Source organism: Pinus tabuliformis, chromosome 1_1, assembly GCF_031772625.1.
Source record: "Pinus tabuliformis cultivar Carrire ecotype Pingquan chromosome 1_1, CPIR1, whole genome shotgun sequence".
Taxonomy (NCBI): Eukaryota; Viridiplantae; Streptophyta; class Pinopsida; order Pinales; family Pinaceae; genus Pinus; species Pinus tabuliformis.
Genome location: NC_142297.1, coordinates 333,743,357 through 333,764,281, shown reverse-complemented (window position 1 = coordinate 333,764,281; position 20,925 = coordinate 333,743,357). Strand labels below are relative to the sequence as shown.

The following is a 20,925-nucleotide window of genomic DNA, read 5'->3' as shown; positions in this document are numbered from 1 at the left end:
ACTGTGATGTGGAGTCACTGAAGGTTCTTCCTCCAGTAGAGTCACTAGATAGATGATTACAACCAAAAACGTGTCCAGACTTTGTCTATCATCAAAGCTAGATCCGTGTCGTTCTCCCAAGGAAGCTGAGCTTCAATCTCTTTGATCCCCAGCAACGGCGCCAATTATGTTAGGATTCCAAGAAACTCTCTTATATTGTAGCTCGGAGATGCCTGGTAACATATAAATTCAACTATTGTTGCATGTTTAATGGAAGGAATGATGGTTTGTTCAACCTAGATAACCACTTCTACTTTGTTTCACTCTAGACATGCGTGAACACCCTCAGACTATAAGGTTTTAGACCACCAAATGCTCACAGTTTAGAGATTAGGTGAATATGGAGAATACTAACCACACCAACAGATGCACAAGACCATGTGATGGCCGACTGCAACTATTAAAGAAACCTGTAAATCTATTCTACCAATGCACAGACGGGATGACAACTCTCTTGCATCAGATAGAAAGAAACCTGTGTAACCTATTCAGTGATGCATTCAACAACCTAACACAGAGATAAGATGACAATTATCTAGTGCTAAATCTCAAAAGATCAAGAACACAACATATCAAGCACAATCTTAGAACAAAGGGAAATGGAAAGTGAGCAGTTAAAAACAAAATAAGCTTGCATTAGCTGAAAATGAAGACGAGACACTGCAAGTGAAAAAATATCTACAGTCTCCAGAAGTCAAACCTTACATCAAATGCCAACCTCGATTACATCTAGTTTTTGAGTATTTATAGATTTTCATTACAAAGGCATTTGGCCATTTAGGTATGGAGGGGTCATAATTGACCACCAACTGCATTTAACTGCCTGATGGAGTCTCTGAATGTGTTTGCTTGCTTCAGTGGATGAATTTGATCTGTTCAGGTGTTGTGTTGTCCTCTTAGGTAGTTGGGGTGTCTGTGGATGAATCCGATCTGTTCAGGTGCTGTGCTGTCCTCTTAGGTAGTTGGGGTGTCTGTACCAATGGGGTTCCTTAACTGATAAATTTAGTTGCAGGGTCATGCTTGTCCTTTTCTCCCCTAGCCATGCTGTCTGTTAAAGATGGTTGTTGGAGGCTGAACGTGACTGGTACTCGAAAACTTGTCATCTTCCTCTTCGGGAAACAGTGGTTGGAGGATGTGGGATGCATGGACAATGAACAGTTGGGATGAGAAGGAAGGGTGACTGTCGGATCAGGAAAATGGACGGCGGAGATGGCTCGGTGAAGGCTATCGACTGAGGTGGGAGGGGGGTGAATCGAGGCCGTCAGATCTTCATCGGATTGATTAGACGGTGATTGGGCCATGGAGCTGCATGGGAGTTTAACGAGCGAGAGCGGTTTAGTTGGGTGGTAAAGGTATTGATTGCACTGCTTTTGGGTGTAAAGTGGTAAAAGCTTGGGACCGAGCGATGCCATTCATCGATCGACACGTAGCAGCGGATGAGAGAGAAAAACCACTCTCATCACGCGCTATCATTCAATCAAGTTGTAGGTGCGATGAAAGTGAATGCCGTCAGATCTTTATGGGAATGATTTGATGGTTGGGAAAGGGAGTGCGGGTCACCTTTATCGGATGCGACGGGAGTCGTTAGATCGGCGGAGAAGATCAATGGTGGAGATGAAATGCGATGAGCTATGAATGCGCGAGGTCATATGGGTGAGGCTTTATGGCAGGTTGGGGTTTTGTGCTCGAGGCTAGGGTAAAAAGGGGCTATTCTGCGGGGTTTAGGAGGCAAATCAGGGAAACGGAGATGGAGGAGAATAAGCAGGGTTAAGGAAGAAGGGAGAAAGTGACTGATGTGGAAGCCTTTTGAGCACAACCAAGCAGACCAAGCTTTGTCTCTAACCTTAGAAAATCAGCATTACACAGCAGAGCTAACAATTCCCTCACCAAGGCTAAGAATGAGAACCAAGTCAGGTTAGAGGTCGACAGGTACATGGAGCAGTTGATGTGCAAGGCCACTAGTGATGACTTGTAATTGAGCGCAGACAATAGGCAGAAGTACATCGATAGTCCAACCACACTCAAGACAATGCTGCACATGCTTCAAGATGTGTTCGAAAAAGGTTCCAAAACCATATACCCAGAAGCCATGGAAGCCAGAACCCATTTCTAGAAAGACATCATCAAATAGTATGGGGACACAATAGCGTAGTATCATGCTTGGTATTAGTTTGTCACCGAAGACCATCAAGAGGATGTTGCCGAGTTGGTCTTTCCCCAAGATTCCGAGTGATGTTTTTTGTTTTGTTAGGTTGACTCAAGCCTATTTTGTCCCACATGGGTATATTTGGAAATTGTATATTATTGTAAACATGTTGTAAGTGAAATTCCAAGTGTCACTAGTGGAATGTGAATAGTCACTATGTAATGTAATAAATTTTGTAAAGAAGTTGAAGAGTCATGAGGGTAGGCGAAGGGTCACAAAGGGTAATGTCAAGGGTCACCCCACCCTTTGTTATAAATAGAACCTCATAACTCATAGACCAGGATTTTGGGAGCCAAGATTTTGGCTAGTCATTGCTTAGAGAAGGCTTGGAGAGTATTCTGACAAGCCTTGGCTTATCCACAACGTAGAGAGAGTACATATCTTTGGAGGAGCAGGTGGTGTTGATTGTAATTTTCCACTATTGGTGATAGTGGCTATCAATGGTGTATGTATGGATGAAAATTTCACTTAACAATATATAACAGAGCCAACATGTCTTCATGCATATGTTGTTATCATAGTTGGAAAATTCTGGTTACTTTAGCAATGCATTTTATTTAAATTACACATTTGTGTATGAACCATTTTTTATGCAATTGTATGAATATTTTTGCAAATTTGGTGTTGGATTAATCTGACGCAGGCTGAGCCTGCGATACCCAGAATATTTAATCTCTGTTATCATAAACATGCATCTCCATTTTTCGATCATCCAATCAATGAGTACTAGCCTGAAACATCTATTTATAGCAACCACAACGTTCAATCAGCAACAAATACTTACAGATTTTGTCCGATTCTCCACGCTACGTTTTCTGCTAACCTGGGCTTTTAAATCGATTCTCATGCCAACAATTAGATTTCATTTCAATAGTGTCCAAGAATGGAGCAACTAGCAAGACTTTTCAAACCTGCGTCCGGTTTCTACTTGCAACTTCATTCTGGGTTTTACTTGCAACTCCTACATCACATTTAACATTTTCTTCAGCAAATCATTGTCCACAGGAATTGCATTAACATGCTTACCCTTACAAATACTCTGGCAAACTGCGTCTTCAACATTTCTGTCCACGCTGTCAATTCAGATTTAATTCATCAAACTTTTATCAATTCTGGATCGCACCTTCTGGCCTGTCATTTCTGGATTATCAAAACGCTGTTTGCTCTCCAGCAGAACTCTGATGATCGATTGCAAATGAACTGATACATTCTTCAACATCCAGAAAACCATTCCATTTCTTCACTAACTTCTCCACTGCGCTTTTAACATGTGATCCAATTCTCACAATGCAACCAACAATGGGTGAACTGGATATTAAATCAAATTCAGTTTAGCATGCATTGAACACAATTATTTTTGATGGCAATGGTTTATCGAAGGCATCATTCACATACAGCAAACATCAATTTACACATCGATCTTTCCACAACAATAATTTATCCTGCATTCAACTGCATTCAACGTGTTATATTTTTTTAATCAACAGCGCCATTCATGATTCAATTGCTATGGAACCCAATTTCTTCAATCTCTGAACCTGCACCTTAAATAACTCAACATGATTTATAACAGTTCAACTCAATGTTTGTTAAACAATTGTGCCTTCTGTAAAATCGACTCTCCAAGTCGATGTGCCAATGCATTCAACAATGTTCAAACAGTATTCCATTTCAGTCAACCAAACACCACGGAAGGAGCGAATTCTGAACCGGGTTTCAAACATTGCCATCGAATTGATTTCTAACCTGCGCCTTTGTCATACAGTAAAATCATTCAAATGGAAATTCGATTAAGAGATATCGATTCTGCACTTAGTTTTATTTCCTTCAGAACGTCTTTTAACACATATATGAATTAACACTCCAACAACTTCCATCTCACACAGTCACATTACAAAACCAGACTATGTTATGTTATTAATTCCATAAACAACCAATAGCAATGACCGCAGTTTTATTACATCCTGTGATTCAACACGCTAACTAAGAGCGACTTCTGCAATGTATTTCACTCACCAGAACTAGTCCAACGCATTTAAAAATAGTATCCATACCCATACGCCTTTACACAATATCCATACCCATTCGACTAGTGTTGTGTTGTATTGCATCGATTACTATGAATCCCACACAAACTTGATTCATTCAATTCTCTTTGATTCATAAACACTTCTAATACAAGTGCGCATAACTCAACTCTTAATTTCAGAAATTAAAACAACCAATTTCTAATTCACCAATAAAGCTCTAAACACACTTATCATATAAAATAAATACTTACAACCTTTCTTCGTGGCGAAATATTCAATAGTCGTGGCCCTTACAATTTGCTGAAGGCTTACAGCCTTGCTGTTCAAGCCTACTCTCAATCTCACACTCACTCACAATATCAATGTCTCCTTATCCTCTCAAAAGCCCCTCATATTTACACATAGATAATGCATTTAATTCACTCAAAATATCTCTCCGCCTAATCCTCAACTAATCTATATTTTAGGTGTGGACTCAACAAAGTCCTATACATAGAATTCCTAATCTCTAATTTTGCTCCTAAACTATTTCTCTCATATCCTTTAAAGAATATTTACAAAATCCTCACTTTTCCAAATTATCTCCTATTTTATTAAAAATAACAAATTAATTAATAAAATAATAAAAATGTCACACCCCCCTTTTATCACATATTTACAAATGAAAAATGGCCTTGATGCTCCTGCATCAGACACCCAACGTTAAAATTAATCATGATCGCCTGATCATGTGTTCGGATCTGTGTATGCCTGGATCCCATATCTTGTGCTGCAACTTTCCACTTGCCACTGCTTCTTTTTGATGTTCTTCTCTAGGTTTCCATACTTTATGTTGCATTGCTCCACTGGCTATGCTCTCACAATCTTTTTCTGTCTTTCTTTCGATGCTTCTCCTTTGTTTTACTGTTGCTGGCCTCTTCCGGGATTCTTTCATCATCATCCGCCTCATCAGTTCATTTTCTCTGTCTAACAGACTCTCTCCAGCATCTTCAATAAAACCTGAATTCAAAAAACAATTAGAATAAAAACCATAAGGCTTTAGCGCCCCCATAGATGTTACTATTGTCAGTGTTGCCTCAGCTGTCACCATAAATGTTGCGGCCTCCCAAACTTCCTGTCCCTCTGCAACATTCCTTTGCTCATCACCTGTAATTTCATCCGCAATTTCTTTCTCTGGTTCCAGCAAACATTTTAGCATTTCATCAACATGCTACAAATTAACTCCAGCATAGCTTCCATCTTCCCCTTCGACAATCTTCAGAAATTGTCCAGCATCATCTTGATTGATTTTGGCAATCAAATCAAGTTCTTTCACCACCGTAGCTTCATCCTCTAACACTGTAGCAGCTCCAAAACTTTGTCCACCAGTATTCTCTTGGCTATACAAACAAGCCAACTCTTTCTTGTCACCCACGGTAACAAGCCTCTGCTTATGAGACATGATTGTCTCATCTTCTTTCTGCAACTGTTATCCTCCATCCAAGACAATTCCAAATGATGGACTGTCTTCTTTCTCACCAGTAACCACAATCAAATTGTCAGCATCAAAATCACAAGACCCAACGGTCTCACTTGTAGATTCAGTCATCCGCAGCTCTAATTCTTCTTCAGGACTCAGAAAATCTATACTGGCTTTCTCCTCAGCTTTTCTTGGCAACACTTCAGTATGTTGCTCTAAGTTCCTTTCCAACTCTTTTGTCAGCACATCAGTATGCTGATTTGTATTCACCATGAGACTGTCAGCTAGTCTCTCCTTCTTACCATCATCTGCTCCATAACTGTCATTCATGAGAACTTTACTGCCTTTCTTCCTCAGCAAATTATCCTGCACATAAGTCCTTTGTCTCTCCAACTCTCTTCTCTGGAGATCTAGTTTCCTATACAATTCAACAACTTCATTAGAAGTAGAGCTTGGAAACATCACACGATTTTCCATACCTTCACCAGTGCTTGACCAATCATCAACTGGTCCTTGTCTTTCCGCATCAACATCCTGATTAGACTCCTTCGTCTTCATCTCCTTCTGAGATCTTGCTATCTCAGCATCTCTGAACAACCTTCAGATTCAATTCTTCTTGAACAAACTCTAAAGCTTTCTCATCTCCTTGCACTGTACCTGCAAACATACACAACTTGACAGTTTTAAAACCGCAAGACTTTTCAGTCTTGACTGCTCCCTCCAACACATCCTTCTGAACAAATCTGCGTGTGGAATCTTCAAATTCCATCTCTAGTTCAAGAACTCTAAGTTCCTTGTTCAACAAGGCAATCACAATTTGCCTCAACCTCCTCTGCAATTGTCGCCAAATCATTCTCTTTCCCTTCAGTGGAAAGATCCAACCTCTATTCTGATTTTCCTGCTCTTGCAGCCATTCCTCTAGTACCTGCAATTGTACTTTCATTACTGCAATCTCTCTTTCTCTGACCTCATCACTCATCCTACCATTGTGGCATTCCTCTGAACCTCTTCTCTGATCCTCCATGATCATTTCCTTCATGAGTTTCTCACTCACCATGAGTTGCAATAGCCTTTACGACAACAATCTCCTTTGTTGCCCCTTACCTCACCAAGCTCTCCTCACTCAGTATTTTGGTAAGTACTTGGTTCACTGCCTCTGGAACCCTCCTAGCACTCTCTCTGCTCTCTCCAGGCTATCTCTTCAACTCACCTTCTTCTTCAGGACACTGCAATTGTCCTCCTTATTCAGCCTTTAGCTGAATGCCAGGTTCACTGCCATCATCTTCTCTGCAACCATAAACTGCATTTACAAATTTCAAATCAGAAAAATCATCTCACCTCTTAAGATCTTGCATGATCTTTTCCTCCCTGCAATCTTGTTCACTTGTGTAGTTTGCATATCAGATTTAGAAATATGATCTTCATCATTCATCACACATTCAAAAATACATTTCAGTTCAACAAACCTTCTGTCCTCATTCGGAAAAACAAATATGTTCTATTTAAACAGAGCCAAGCTCTGATACCAAAAATTGACGCAGGCTGAGCCTGCGATACCCAGAATCTTTAATCTCTGTTATCATAAATATGCATCTCCATTTTTTGATCATCCAATCAATGAGTACTAGCCTGCAACATCTATTTATAGCAACCACAGCGTTCAATCAACAACAAAGACTTACAGATTTTGTCCGATTCTCCACGCTACGTTTTCTGCTAACCTGGGCTTTTAAATCGATTCTCATGCCAACAATTAGATTTCATTTCAATAGTGTCCAGGAATGGAGAAACTAGCAAGACTTTTCTTTAGCAAATCATTGTCCACAGGAATTGCATTAACATGCTTACCCTTACAAATACTCTGGCAAATTGCGTCTTCAACATTTCTGTCCACGCTGTCAATTCAGATTTAATTCATCAAACTTTTATCAATTCTGGATCGCACCTTCTGGCCTGTCATTTCTGGATTATCAAAACGCTGTTTGCTCTCCAGCAGAACTCTGATGATCGATTGCAAATGAACCGATACATTCTTCAACATCCAGAAAATCGTTCCATTTCTTCACTAACTTCTCCACTGCACTTTTAACATGTGATCCAATTCTCACAATGCAACCAACAATGGGTGAACTGGATATTAAATCAAATTCAGTTTAGCACGCATTGAACACAATTATTTTTGATGGCAATGGTTTATTGAAGGCATCATTCACATACAACAAACATCAATTTACACATCGATCTTTCCACAGCAATAATTTATCCTGCATTCAACTGCATTCAACGTGTTATATTTTTTTAATCAACAACGCCATTCATGATTCAATTGCTATGGAACCCAATTTCTTCAATCTCTGAACCTACACCTTAAATAAATCAACATGATTTATAACAGTTCAACTCAATGTTTGTTAAACAATTGTGCCTTCTGTAAAATCGACTCTCCAAGTCGATTTACTAATGCATTCAACAATGTTCAAACAATATTCCATTTCAGTCAACCAAACACCACGGAAGGAGCGAATTCTGAACCGGGTTTCAAACATTGCCATCGAATTGATTTCTAACCTGCGCCTTTGTCATACAGTAAAATCATTCAAATGGAAATTCGATTAAGAGATATCGATTCTGCACTTAGTTTTATTTCCTTCAGAACGTCTTTTAACACATATATGAATTAACACTCCAGCAACTTCCATCTCACACAGTCACATTACAAAACCAGACTATGTTATGTTATTAATTCCGTAAACAACCAATAGCAATGACCACAGTTTTATTACATCCTGTGATTCAACACGCTAACTAAGAGCGACTTTTGCAATGTATTTCACTCAACAGAACTAGTCCAACGCATTTAAAAATAGTATCCATACCCATACGCCTTTACACAGTATCCATACCCATTCGACTAGTGTTGTGTTGTATTGCATCGATTACTATGAATCCCACACAAACTTGATTCATTCAATTCTCTTTGATTCATAAACACTTCTAATACAAGTGCGCATAACTCAACTCTTAATTTCAGAAATTAAAACAACCAATTTCTAATTCACCAATAAAGCTCTAAACACATTTATCATATAAAATAAATACTTACAACCTTTCTTCGTGGCCAAATATTCAACAGTCGTGGCCCTTACAATTTGCTGAAGGCTTACAGCCTTGCTGTTCAAGCCTACTCTCAATCTCACACTCACTCACAATCTCAATGTCTCCTTATCCTCTCAAAAACCCCTCATATTTATACATAGATAATGCATTTAATTCACTCAAAATATCTCTCCACCTAATCCTCAACTAATCTATATTTTAGGTGTGGACTCAACAAAGTCCTATACATAGAATTCCTAATCTCTAATTTTTCTCCTAAACTATTTCTCTCATATCCTTTAAAGAATATTTACAAAATCCTCACTTTTCCAAATTATCTCCTATTTTATTAAAAATAACAAATTAATTAATAAAATAATAAAAATGTCACACCCCCCTTTTATCACATATTTACAAATGAGAAATGGCCTTGATGCTCCTGCATCATAATCTGTCACTTTGGTTTGTGGACTATTCTACTTTTTAACTTGTGATGTCATTCCACTCGTGGGTTCCTTTCAAGCAACGTAATATTACATTCTTGTAAGAGAAACACTTCCTTTTCCCCTCTGTGTGTTAGAACCCCCATGCATGTCACTTGACTCACTGCAAGGTCACACACTTTCTTTCGACAAATTTATCAAACTTACCTCTATGCGCTACTGCAATCAAGGCATTGCTTTACTACCCACTGCTAGGACTCCTACTCCAAACGGTTTGAGGTTTAGTTGGGACTTCTTACCAAGGAGATCACTTGACATGTTGGTGGGTCTACCACCGTCAATAGTAGTGTAAACATGTATAACATCATAAAAACTACACTGCACAAATACTAACATAGCATACACCACATATTTCTTCTTGACGATTCTTGTCTCAATATAAAAAGACACATAAAATTGTAGTGGTGCCATTTGTGGGGTTGCTAAGTATAAAGTTTTCAAAAACAACTAATGATCTCGAACAAAAACACTATTATACCTACTCGTGTATATAAAGCCACTCGCACATATATATCATGACATTGGAATTTGGTGCATAATATAAGGAGAAATTCAAATCACATATATGTAAACTTAGTCACATATATGTAAATGACATTGTGTATAAATATCATTTAATGCACATATATGAGTCCAACACATATACCAATTCAATGCATATTATTAACCAATGAACCATCGCCATATAATTTTAACCAACAATGCACTTCAGGACTGACATACTTCAACATAATTTTTTTGGCGCATACACAATCATTCAACACATAGAATAAGCATGCACATATTATGATTTCAATATTCAATTGCCACAACCAGTCCGCTACAATCTTGGAGTTGAATCAATGCATTCAATTTTATTCAACGTTGAGGTATATGCAACCCACAACACCACATGATATTCATAGGTTTTTTCTATATATCATATGTATCATCAACACATGGTGAATTCTTTCAACACACCATACACTACTACACCATCTCGCTATTACCATACGTTTTAATCAACACAAAGAAGGGAAATTTAACCAATGCACATATAATCTTAGTGTTACAACTAGGGATAAACACACTGTTACCATACATTGCTTCAACGCATTGCTCAAGGATATTCAATGCAAAGAGATAGAGTAACACCAGTGATAGAACAAGAACAACTCTAAGGAATATAGCATGAGTTACATACAAAAAAATGCTAAATTGGTACCTGCAGATTTGATACCATGTCAGGCTAGGCATTGGTAACTCCACGAATGATGAATTATATTAGGAAAATCATGAATATATACAAGGAGATGGATACTATTTGAATTTTTGTTATAATGTCTCTTCATCTTATCATTTTTTATTTACAATATTTACAATAATTTCCCAATCCCTAAAGATTAGGTGTCAGCATTATCCAACAAACTATTGATATTTTTTTCTAATTAAGTGTAGATTTTCCTATAGATTCACAACTCATGTAATGTACAAAAACACAAGACAAGAATATACTCTACTCTTTAAATAACGGAAACCAATAGATTGATGAAAACGATAATCGACAAGAGGAAGATAATCAAAGGCACATAATGTAATAATTCTCTGAGGAAAGCCACTGCTCAAAACCCCAACTATCTATTGCATTAATAAGAAATCTGAGTGATAATACAAAGCTTGTTCTCACTAGAACAATTCCTGCATAAGTATGATCAAACCTCTGTCTCACAAGCTCGCTCTAGCTAACACTTAGCCAATTCTGCTATCTTCCAAGCCCCTATTTCCTTGCACAATTCCTATGAGGATCAACCCATATTTAATTGGGAAATCCTTCCTCCATAACTGCGCAATCCAAAATTATGTCCTTCTCTGATTGCATGCATGACCTGTACAACTTAGATCATCATACAACTGATAGTACACAGTCCCTTCACTCTAGTCTCAACTCAGTATTTCTCTGAACTAACATGCATGAGTTTCTCATGAGGGAATCTTCATTTAGCTAGAGTAGCATAGAGGATGCACCAGTGCACCAACTCCCTACTAGACCTCTACTAGTTCCACCAACAGTTCGAACTAGTTTAACTATCTATAACTTAGTCAAACTGGGTTATCTAATTACAACTCAAATAAACTCATCCCGGACCCCTAAAATTTAGGGAGAACATATACATGACTACAAAAATACTCCCAAATAGAAATTCCTAAGCTAATTAATTTAATTAACTATTTACAAGTTGCTATGAAAATAAAATTTGATTTTAATTCTCAATTTAATTCAAGGACAAATTAAACTGGAATTTCTTATTTCCATTTCTCAATAGTCCCTCTCAATAAGAGAGGGATTATCAACTACCCTGATCCCGTGCCTCCGTGAAACTTGAAGTTACATTTTAACAATGCCTTTGTAAAAATGTCAACATATTTCTCCTCTATGGGAATGTACTGCAACAACATAATCTACCTCAATACACAATTTCAAAGATGATGATATCGAATATCTATATGCTTGGACTGATCATGAAAAACTATATATTGAGAGAGTTTGATACAACTATGATTATCACAGTAAATCATAGTTGGATCCATCTGCTGACCAAACAAACCAACCAGAATCTTCCTCATCTAGATGACCTCACATGCTACTTGACTTGCAACCATGTACTCTGCTTCTTCCAAATTGAGTGCAACTGATCTCTATTTCCTGTTGTACCAAGAAACTACTACTGACCCAATACTTAAGATCCCTCCTAATGTGCTCTTCATGGCGGATGGAATCCCTACCCAATCTGCATCGGTGAAGCCTTGAAGCTTTACTCCCTCTGTTTGTTTGTACCACAATCCATACTGAGTAGTGCCTCTGAGGTATCTCAAGACATGATTTACCAACTTCCAATTCAACTTGGTAGGTCTAACCATCGCTTGACTAAGTTGGTTAAATGCATAACACATATCCGGTCGTGTGTTCACCAAGTACATGAGTGAACCCACAAGCTACCTATAAACAATAGCTTCCACTACTGCCCCCAAGTAGGATCCTCCTTCCTCCAGTTACCCGCTAGAGGAGTCTCCACGAGTTTGTTGCTCTCCACGCGGAACATCTTGAGTATCTCATTGACATACTTTCCCTAAGACACAAACAATTCCCCATCACCCTACCATAATTCCATGCCCAGAAAGTAATGGATGAGCCCCATGTCCTTCATCTCAAACTCTCTTGCAAATCCTCCTTGCAGGACTTGATCGGCTGATCATCACCTATCATAATCAAATCATCGACATATAACACAATGATCAACAATTTACCTTCCACCTCTATGTTGTACAGGTTTGCATCTGCTTCAAATTTGGTTAAACCCAACATGGTGAAGTAGCTATCAATCCAGGTGTACCAAGCATGGGGTGCTTTCTTCATCCCATACAACGCTCTCTTGAGTCGGCACACATGCGAGTCATGGTCGAAGGTCTCAAACCTTCAAGCTGCTCTATGTACACCTCTTCCTCAATCATGCCATAAGGAAGGCTATCTTTACATCCATATGATGTATCTTCCAACCCATTTGCGCTGATAGTGCCAATATGGATCTGATCGATGAGTACCTTGCAACAAGATCAAAGGTCTCATCATAATTAATCCCCTCTACTTGTAAAAAGCCACAGGCCACAAAAATGGCCTTGTGCTTCTCTAGACTACCATCTGCAGCTTGCTTTACCTTATAAAGCCATTGAGATCTCACCACTAACTTGTCTTCTGGTCTCGGGACCACATCCCAAACACTGTTACGAACTATGGAGTCATACTCTTCCACCATGGCATCAAATGAAACCGGTTGTTGCATTTCCTCCTCAAAGGAAGATGGCTCTGTCTCAACACATCCACTCATAAGATCCGTGTATCTATTGTTGGTGGGCTCTAGTATTGTAGCAATAATGCTACAACTCCTGGGGCTTCCTATCTCTAATTTTATCAACCCGGTAGTTCGTACAAACTTGGAAGCGACGGTGCTGTATGCACAAGTACTAGCTCTTGTCGCAGCTGTCACTTGGTCAGCTGGCACAAGTCCGCTAGGGCTCAATCCAACTTCTATATGCTCTCAGAAGAAGCTTTCTAAATGATGGACGAAGGCTATCTCAAGGGAAATTGATCTACTTTGCAAAAATGAACTGAAAGCCAACCAAAGCATGGAAACCCTAGTAAACCCTAATCTGACTAGTTTAACCTCTATGGTGCAATAGTGAGAGTGCAAATGTCTACAAATGATGCCATTACTTCTAATGATGTGAAATGCATGAACTCAAACTACTTCTATGAAAAAGAACATTGTTTTTGTATTTTTTCTTAAGTGGATGGAGTGATTATGAATTTGTTCTTATTAGGGTTTGGTTGTGCAGAGGTGGTGCAGAGGGAAGGAAAGCTTGGGAAAGGTCAGGGAGGCTAGGAGAGGTCCCAAGGGATCCTTAGCATCAGTCCACAGAGGTTCCTCACGTTCAGATGCTCAGCAACCGAGTGTGTGGGCTCCTACAGGATGTCTGCAGGGGATCCTACAGGAAACTCAGGAATTTCTACAGGAAGTCTGTTAACTTCTACAGGATGTCCTACCATGGGAGTTTTGGGTGATGGTGAAGTGATGGAGTGGTATAGGGGGATATGTAGGATGGAAATGAGGTGGTAATGGCTCAGCAACAGTGAGGTGAGGAGATGAGGGTGAGTGTAGAGGCAGATTTGTCTTAGAGGAAATAGAGGGAATGGAAGGCAAAAAAACAGGGGATATGAGCAGTGGGGTAGTTGAGGAACAAAGGGCTTCATTGGAGGATGGATAGTTGGTCTGGGCACGGTTCGGGAAGGTAGGAGAACGATGGAGTAGCGTTGCACGGTGTAAATGAGACAAATCATCCAAGTCCTGCAAGTAAAAGTTATTAACTTATGCCAACAGCTTATTAAACCAATGAACAACAATGTATTCGTGAAGGAAACTGATATATGGTACTGAAGCAATGAAGCATTCCAAGAAATTGACACTCATGGACACTTCTATCCATCACCAAGACTGCGTTCAAGAGAGCATTAACATGTAAGCAAACGTTTTTGAATGGGCAGCACAGTCTGCGATCCCTGCCTCTAGAAAGAGGTGGATCATGAGCATACAGTCAGCCTATTCTTTTTTAACTTTTATTCACTCTAATCTACTCAGCCTACTTCCAAACAACTACAGCAATTCTAACTGATAAAACCAATCTGTTTAACTTCTACAAGAAATCCAAATCAGCAACTGTTTAACCACTACAGGAAATCTAAATCAGCAGCTATACTCGAATGCATGTAAAGGAAAATGGAAACGAAATGCTAAAGGAACAATATTGATACAAAGGAAGGAGGCCTGAGCTCTCAGGTTGGGCCCAACCCCGAGAGCTTTAGGCTCCTTTAAAAACTCAGAATTTGATCCAAAACTGCTTGCTTTTATTCATAATAAAAAGTCTAATGTCATGCCAAAACTGGCTTACAAAGAGCAAAAACCAAATTGACTAATTAGCTGCTACGAAATGACTAACCACTAGCTACAAAAATGACTAACTGAAATGAGGTCTTAAGCCCTCTTATTTATACAATTTGAGGACCCAACAGTCCTCCTAAAATTTAGGGACTTGGTTGCCCAAGACTTGTAGTTGACAGCAGTCCAACTTGACTTGCTTGGCTGCCCTTGTGCTCATTGATTTGGTGGCCTTTGAACTCCGAGCTGATGGTGGAGAATTCGAGGTAAGGGCCCATAAATGAGGGGGACACCTTCCTACAAATCCTCTAGCTTGTTCTCCCACGAATTTGGCTGCCAAGTGCTCATTAAGACCTTCAATTTTGTCTCCAAGTTGACCAAAAAGGCTACACAAAGCACCCATTAGACTTGTTGGCATAATGACTAACCAAATTCACTCTATTAACATAAAAATAATCAAAAACATGCAATAAACAAATGAGAATGGTGGACTAAGCCAAATTAGGAGGTTGAATGAGCCCAAATAATTGTACATTTTTGGGGCTCATCATCACCCCCCTACTGAAAGTGTTGCTCATCCTCTGAGCAACCAAATCTCTCCCCTCTTCTTTGATGGCCCTGGTGACTTCCTTGGCTAGCATCTCGGCCGATTTCTCCTTTGGCTTCCCGCTTTTCAAACTTTCCTGTAGAAACTGTTCGCTGGCTTCCTGTAGAAACAGTCTCTGTCTTCCTGTAGAAACAGTCTGCTAGCTTCCTGTAGAAACAGTCTGCTAGCTTCCTGTAGAAACAGTCTGCTAGCTTCCTGTAGAACCAATTTCACTGATTTTACTTGCTTGGCTGGGGGTGCCTTCTCCTTGATCTGCGCCGCCTGAAAGCTGACGAATCCAACACAAATGGCAAGTCTAATGTATTATAAAAGCACACACGTACAATGAACTGCCCGAGAATAGATATTGCATGCCAAAGCTGGATGGGAAAAAGTGTTTCCAGGCCTTTAAATCACTGTTTTTCCATTGGTTAACCTTGATTCACGTTTCTGTTCCTGACATGACAATATTTTCCGACTGCGGCAGCTTTCTTTTCTTCATAACATGCTTACTGCAATAGCAAATATGGGAATAATAACAGATTTGTATCCCAAAGCCAACCCAAATATAACATTAGTTGCTGCTCCAGTCCCGCATGAATCGGCAACATCTTGGACAGGGCTGTAAGCATTACTAGCGTAGTACTCAGTGACAAAACCAATAACAAGGCTAGACCACAAACCAATAGCACCACATAAGAAAAGCTCCCAGTTCTTTACAACCTCCTGGGCACCAAAATTGAAGATAGTGAAGGATGAAGGCAATGCAACTAGGCTTACAGCAGCAATGCCAATAGTCATCACTACTGTGGAGATAATAAGTTGCTTTTTCAATGCAGGCTCAATTTCCTTCATAGCCTTGATCTCAAATATGTTAGTTGCAAACAGAGTTGTGATTAAGCAAGCAATGATACCCATTGAACTAATAAGCAAGGGATAACACATGGCAGTAAGATGATGAGAGTTTCCAAATGATGATATGGATGCAACAACCAGAGCTGCACAGGAAGATTCAGCATAGGACCCAAATAGATCTGATCCCATACCAGCGAAATCTCCAACATTGTCACCAACATTATCAGCAATGACAGCTGGGTTGCGTGGATCGTCTTCAGGAATGGTCCTCTCAACCTTGCCAACAAGATCAGCACCTACATTTGCTGCTTTGGTGTAAATACCACCACCTACGCTGCCAAACAGAGCCATGGAAGAACCGCCAAGACCATATTTGAAGATGTTGAAATAAGTTTTGCTAACCATTTCATATATTTTTCTCCAAGATGTTCTGCTAATTTTCGTTTATCTCCATCTTGAGACAAGACAAACAATAGTTCCACAACTTGAGCTCGCATTTCAGAGTATGTAACTTCACAAAAAGGGAAGCAATACCTGAATTTGAATACACTTCGAGTGAATCATGTTGCAAGTGCAAGTTGACCAACAGCTGAGCGCTCAGATTTCTGCGTGATTTTTGGAGTGAGGTGGCAGAGACATGTGTTGGTCATGCAGACAGTTAGGCTATCGTGAACTGCATGTTCTACTTATGAACCGTATGTTTTCTTCTTGATCCGCTGCACTGGAGTTCAAGCAGCTGACACTAACTGTCCGTTTTTTGACTTTCACGTGCATGGCTGACCCCTGCATGCTGCGTGACTTGCTAGAGAACTGGACATCAAGTGAACCTTCCTAAATTCATGGCTTAATTCCATCACTCCATTCGTTCATGCAGTTCTTGAATTAGATTCATGCAATAGAGGAATAGGTTTTGTCACGTACCTGAAACCAAACGGTTGCTTGTGAAGCTTCTTGCTGCTGCATGCTCTGATCCTTAGATTGCATGAGGCTTGGCTAATGATTTTTGATTGCTTTTCCTTGTGCAGGTGTCCTCTGGCCGGATCTGAGCTGCATGCAATCGTTTCCATGTTCAACTCTGCCCGTTCAAGCTGCTGCTGTTGCATGGTCACAAAACCAGAACTTCTTTTTGCCATTTCTCCCAAACGGTAGATCGGTTTGATCTAAAACTAGGTGAGCATGTTCCTACCATCATTATGCATCTCCCATAGCAAATTCGTGATCAATGGATGCACGGATTTCGAGAAAAATGGAAAATGGCTGAAGATTTCAGAGGTCAATTTCTCGAAAACCGTGCATCGGAATCGGCTGAAACTGCTTGGGTAGGCTACTATCACCCATGTGCATCTCCCCATGAAACAGGTTTTAAAACGGATGCACGGATATGGAGAAAATGCAAAAATGGCTGATGGTGATGGAGGCTGATTTCTTGGAAACCGTGCATCGGAATTGCATGAAACTGCTCAGGCATGTTGTCATCAACCTTGTACAATTCCCCATAAAACGGTTTGTCAAATGGATGCATGGTTTTCAAGTTATGGCATAAACAAATTCTGCTCTATGTGTTTTTGCTTCAAGGCACTTTGCATTTTGGTTGCATGGGATGACAAAATGAATTTTGGCTGTGATGCAGGTATGGAGATGATGGAGGAGGAGTTGGAAGATTGCATGAGGGCTTCTGAACCCTTGAGGAAGCTATCATGCTTGCCAAACCACTTTTTGAAATGCATGCCTAGTTTCCCACAATTTCTACAGGAAGTTCCTGTAGAAGCACAACGAGAAGCACAAGGAGGTGAAAAAAATGATGGAGAAAGGCAAGGGATGGACACACAAGTGCTTGTAGGCCTAATCAACAGATTCCCACCATCAGATTCACTTTTGAAATTGGATTTGGCTCGTCCAAAGGTTCTACAGGATGTTTCCTGTAGAAATACAGAGCTTCCTGTAGAAGGCACAAGAACAATTACTTTGACCTTGATTTGAGTGCTCCTCCTGTCATGAAACGTCCTTCTTGCAACCTGCAATGTCACTGCTGCAACATGAAATTATTCAATGGAGATTAGCTTTATTTTTCTTTTCCTTTTTCTCTTTTTTTTTTTTTTTTGAAAAACAACTAGGGCGCCTCATGGAGGTTTTCACCCTAATTGCCTGCCTTGGGCGCCTCCAAGGGAGGTTTTCACCCAAAGATCTTATTCTCTTTTCTCTTTTTTTCCAACCCATTGACCACCTCATGGAGGTTTTCAATCAATGAGCCAATCTGAGGCGCCTCCGAGGAGGTTTTCAATCAATGAGCCAATCTGAGGCGCCTCCGAGGAGGTTTTCACCTTAGATTTTTATTTTTTCATCTTATTTTCATTTTTTTCTCTTTTTTTTTTTTTTTTACTTTTTCTTCTACCCTACCCTACTTGAAAAACAAAATCATTTTCAAGTATAAGAATACTTCCAATGGAGCCATGTGCACATCGAGATTAGAGAAAAAATGATGTGAAGGCTCGAAATGCATGCTTGGACAAGTATCCAGATCTCAGAGACCAAATGATCTGACTTTGAAAGTACAAAACATAGCTGAGGAAGAGAGTACTGCTGCAACTTAGTGACTGTCTGGAACCATGTCTCAATATAGCTTTGATATCCTTGGTCCTTTTTCTGATCTGAATCATGTTTCATGTCACCTTCTAACATGACTTTCTCTTCTTCCTCTTTTTGCTGATCTTTCTCTTGACTACATGGAGGGTTTGATGGTAACCATGAGGAAGCTTTCTTGATTTCTGATTCTGATCTCTTCACTTGATCAAGTGCAGCCCATGGTTCTTTGATTTCCTCTTCTGAATCTTCTTTTTCCTTTGGTCCTTCAATGTTGTCAATATAATCTTTGTTTTGCAACACTCTTCCTGAGCTTTGGTGAACATCATTGAGCTCAAAAGGAGTCATTTGCACATGTTGTGCCTCAGCTTTGCAATTTGGTTGAGCTGCTCCATTGCATGGTTTTGGAAATGGTGCTACGGGTAACTGAGTGGAGGGGTGTAATTGAGATGGAGGTGGATGGCATTGTGGTTGGGTAGGCATTTGGGGTTGCCTTGGTGGAGGAGGAGGCGATGGTTGTGGATGAGCAGGTGGTGGAGGAAAATGATCGGGATGAGAGTTGTACTGGGGCCTCCACTCCTGATAAGGTGCATTCCACTGAGGCTGTGGCTGAGCATAAGAGTGAAATGAATGAGCAACTGGTTGGGCATAATATGGATCTGTGAAGGAACAAGGAGGATATGACCAAGGAGGAGGTGTAGACCAGGAAGGATGAGCAGGGGGACCCCAAGAAGGCATGAAAGTGGCTTGATAGGGGTCATAATAGGTCTCGGGTGTCCCTTGCAGTTCTTGTTGGTAAGATCTAGGTCCATATGGCCTCCTTTGGTTCATATAGTAGAGTGATTCAGTGGCTCCTTTGGCTCTTTGATATGCAGCTTTGATTCTGGGTAAGGAAGGGCACTGATCTGTAGGATGGTATTCTTCACAGACAAAACACACTTCTATGGAGTAAAATGGACATTCGTTCCTAGGATGCCTTCTAGTGCACCTAGGACAAAAAATGGCCAAAGCCCTCTTGGCTTCTTCTTGCTTCTTTTGGATCTGCAAGGTATCCAGTTGCATGGCAAGAAACTACCTCATATCACTCTTGAAATCTTCGATCTGATTTTTAAATTCATCTTTGGACAAGATGTTGCTCCCAACATCTCTGCTTGTAGCCATTTGCTCCAGAGGAATGTTTTCTTCTTCTTCTCCCCTAGAGGTTCTTCAGATATGTCTTGATGTCCACCCAGGGGTTCTTCAATCACAGCCATCGAAGAAGAGAGAAGGCTGTGTGAAGCAGTGGGGGTGTTTTGCAATCATTTTTCTAACTTATCTCTACTCCTACAAGGCATGAAATGAAATCTTTTTGGTTGATTTTTTTTGTTTTTTCTACTTCTACCTGCAAAACTAAAATAGATTGAACTGCAACTAACTATCTTGCTGAAATGAAAATGCGGAATTGAAATGAAAGCAGGAAAGGACTAATCTATTTTACTCAAATGAAATTGCAGGAATGAAATGCTAGGCTACGCTTGCGAAATTGAAATGCTAATCTACGCTTGCAGAAATGAAATTGTGGAATTGAAATGCTAATCTATGAAAGCAGGAAATGCAAATCTATGAAAGCAGGAAGTGCTAATCTATGAAAGCAGGAAATGTCTATGCTACTTTTGCAGAATGGAAATGAAATAAACTACTTAGCAGAAAGTTGTAGTAGAAAATAGAAGAATAGCAACAATCACCAATACTCTGCCGCTTCCCCGGCAACGGCACCAAAAAGATGGTGGGCTCCAATATTGTAGCAATAACGCTACAACTCCTGGGGCTTCCTATCTCTAATTTTATCAACCTGGTAGTTCGTACAAACTTGGAAGCGACGGTGCTGTATGCACAAGTACTGGCTCTTGTCGCAGCTGTCACTTGGTCAGCTGGCACAAGTCCGCTAGGGCTCAAGCCAACTTCTATATGCTCTCAGAAGAAGCTTTCTAAATGATGGACGAAGGCTATCTCAAGGGAAATTGATCTACTTTGCAAAAATGAACTGAAAGCCAACCAAAGCATGGAAACCCTAGTAAACCCTAATCTGACTAGTTTAACCTCTATGGTGCAATAGTGAGAGTG

General features: G+C 40.0%; 1 pseudogene; it reads right to left on the bottom strand.

The window, feature by feature from the left end:
* Nucleotides 1-7,499: 7,499 nt before the first annotated feature.
* On the bottom strand, nucleotides 7,500-16,593 carry LOC149212921 (pyrophosphate-energized vacuolar membrane proton pump 1 pseudogene; annotated as a pseudogene).
* Nucleotides 16,594-20,925: the final 4,332 nt, after the last annotated feature.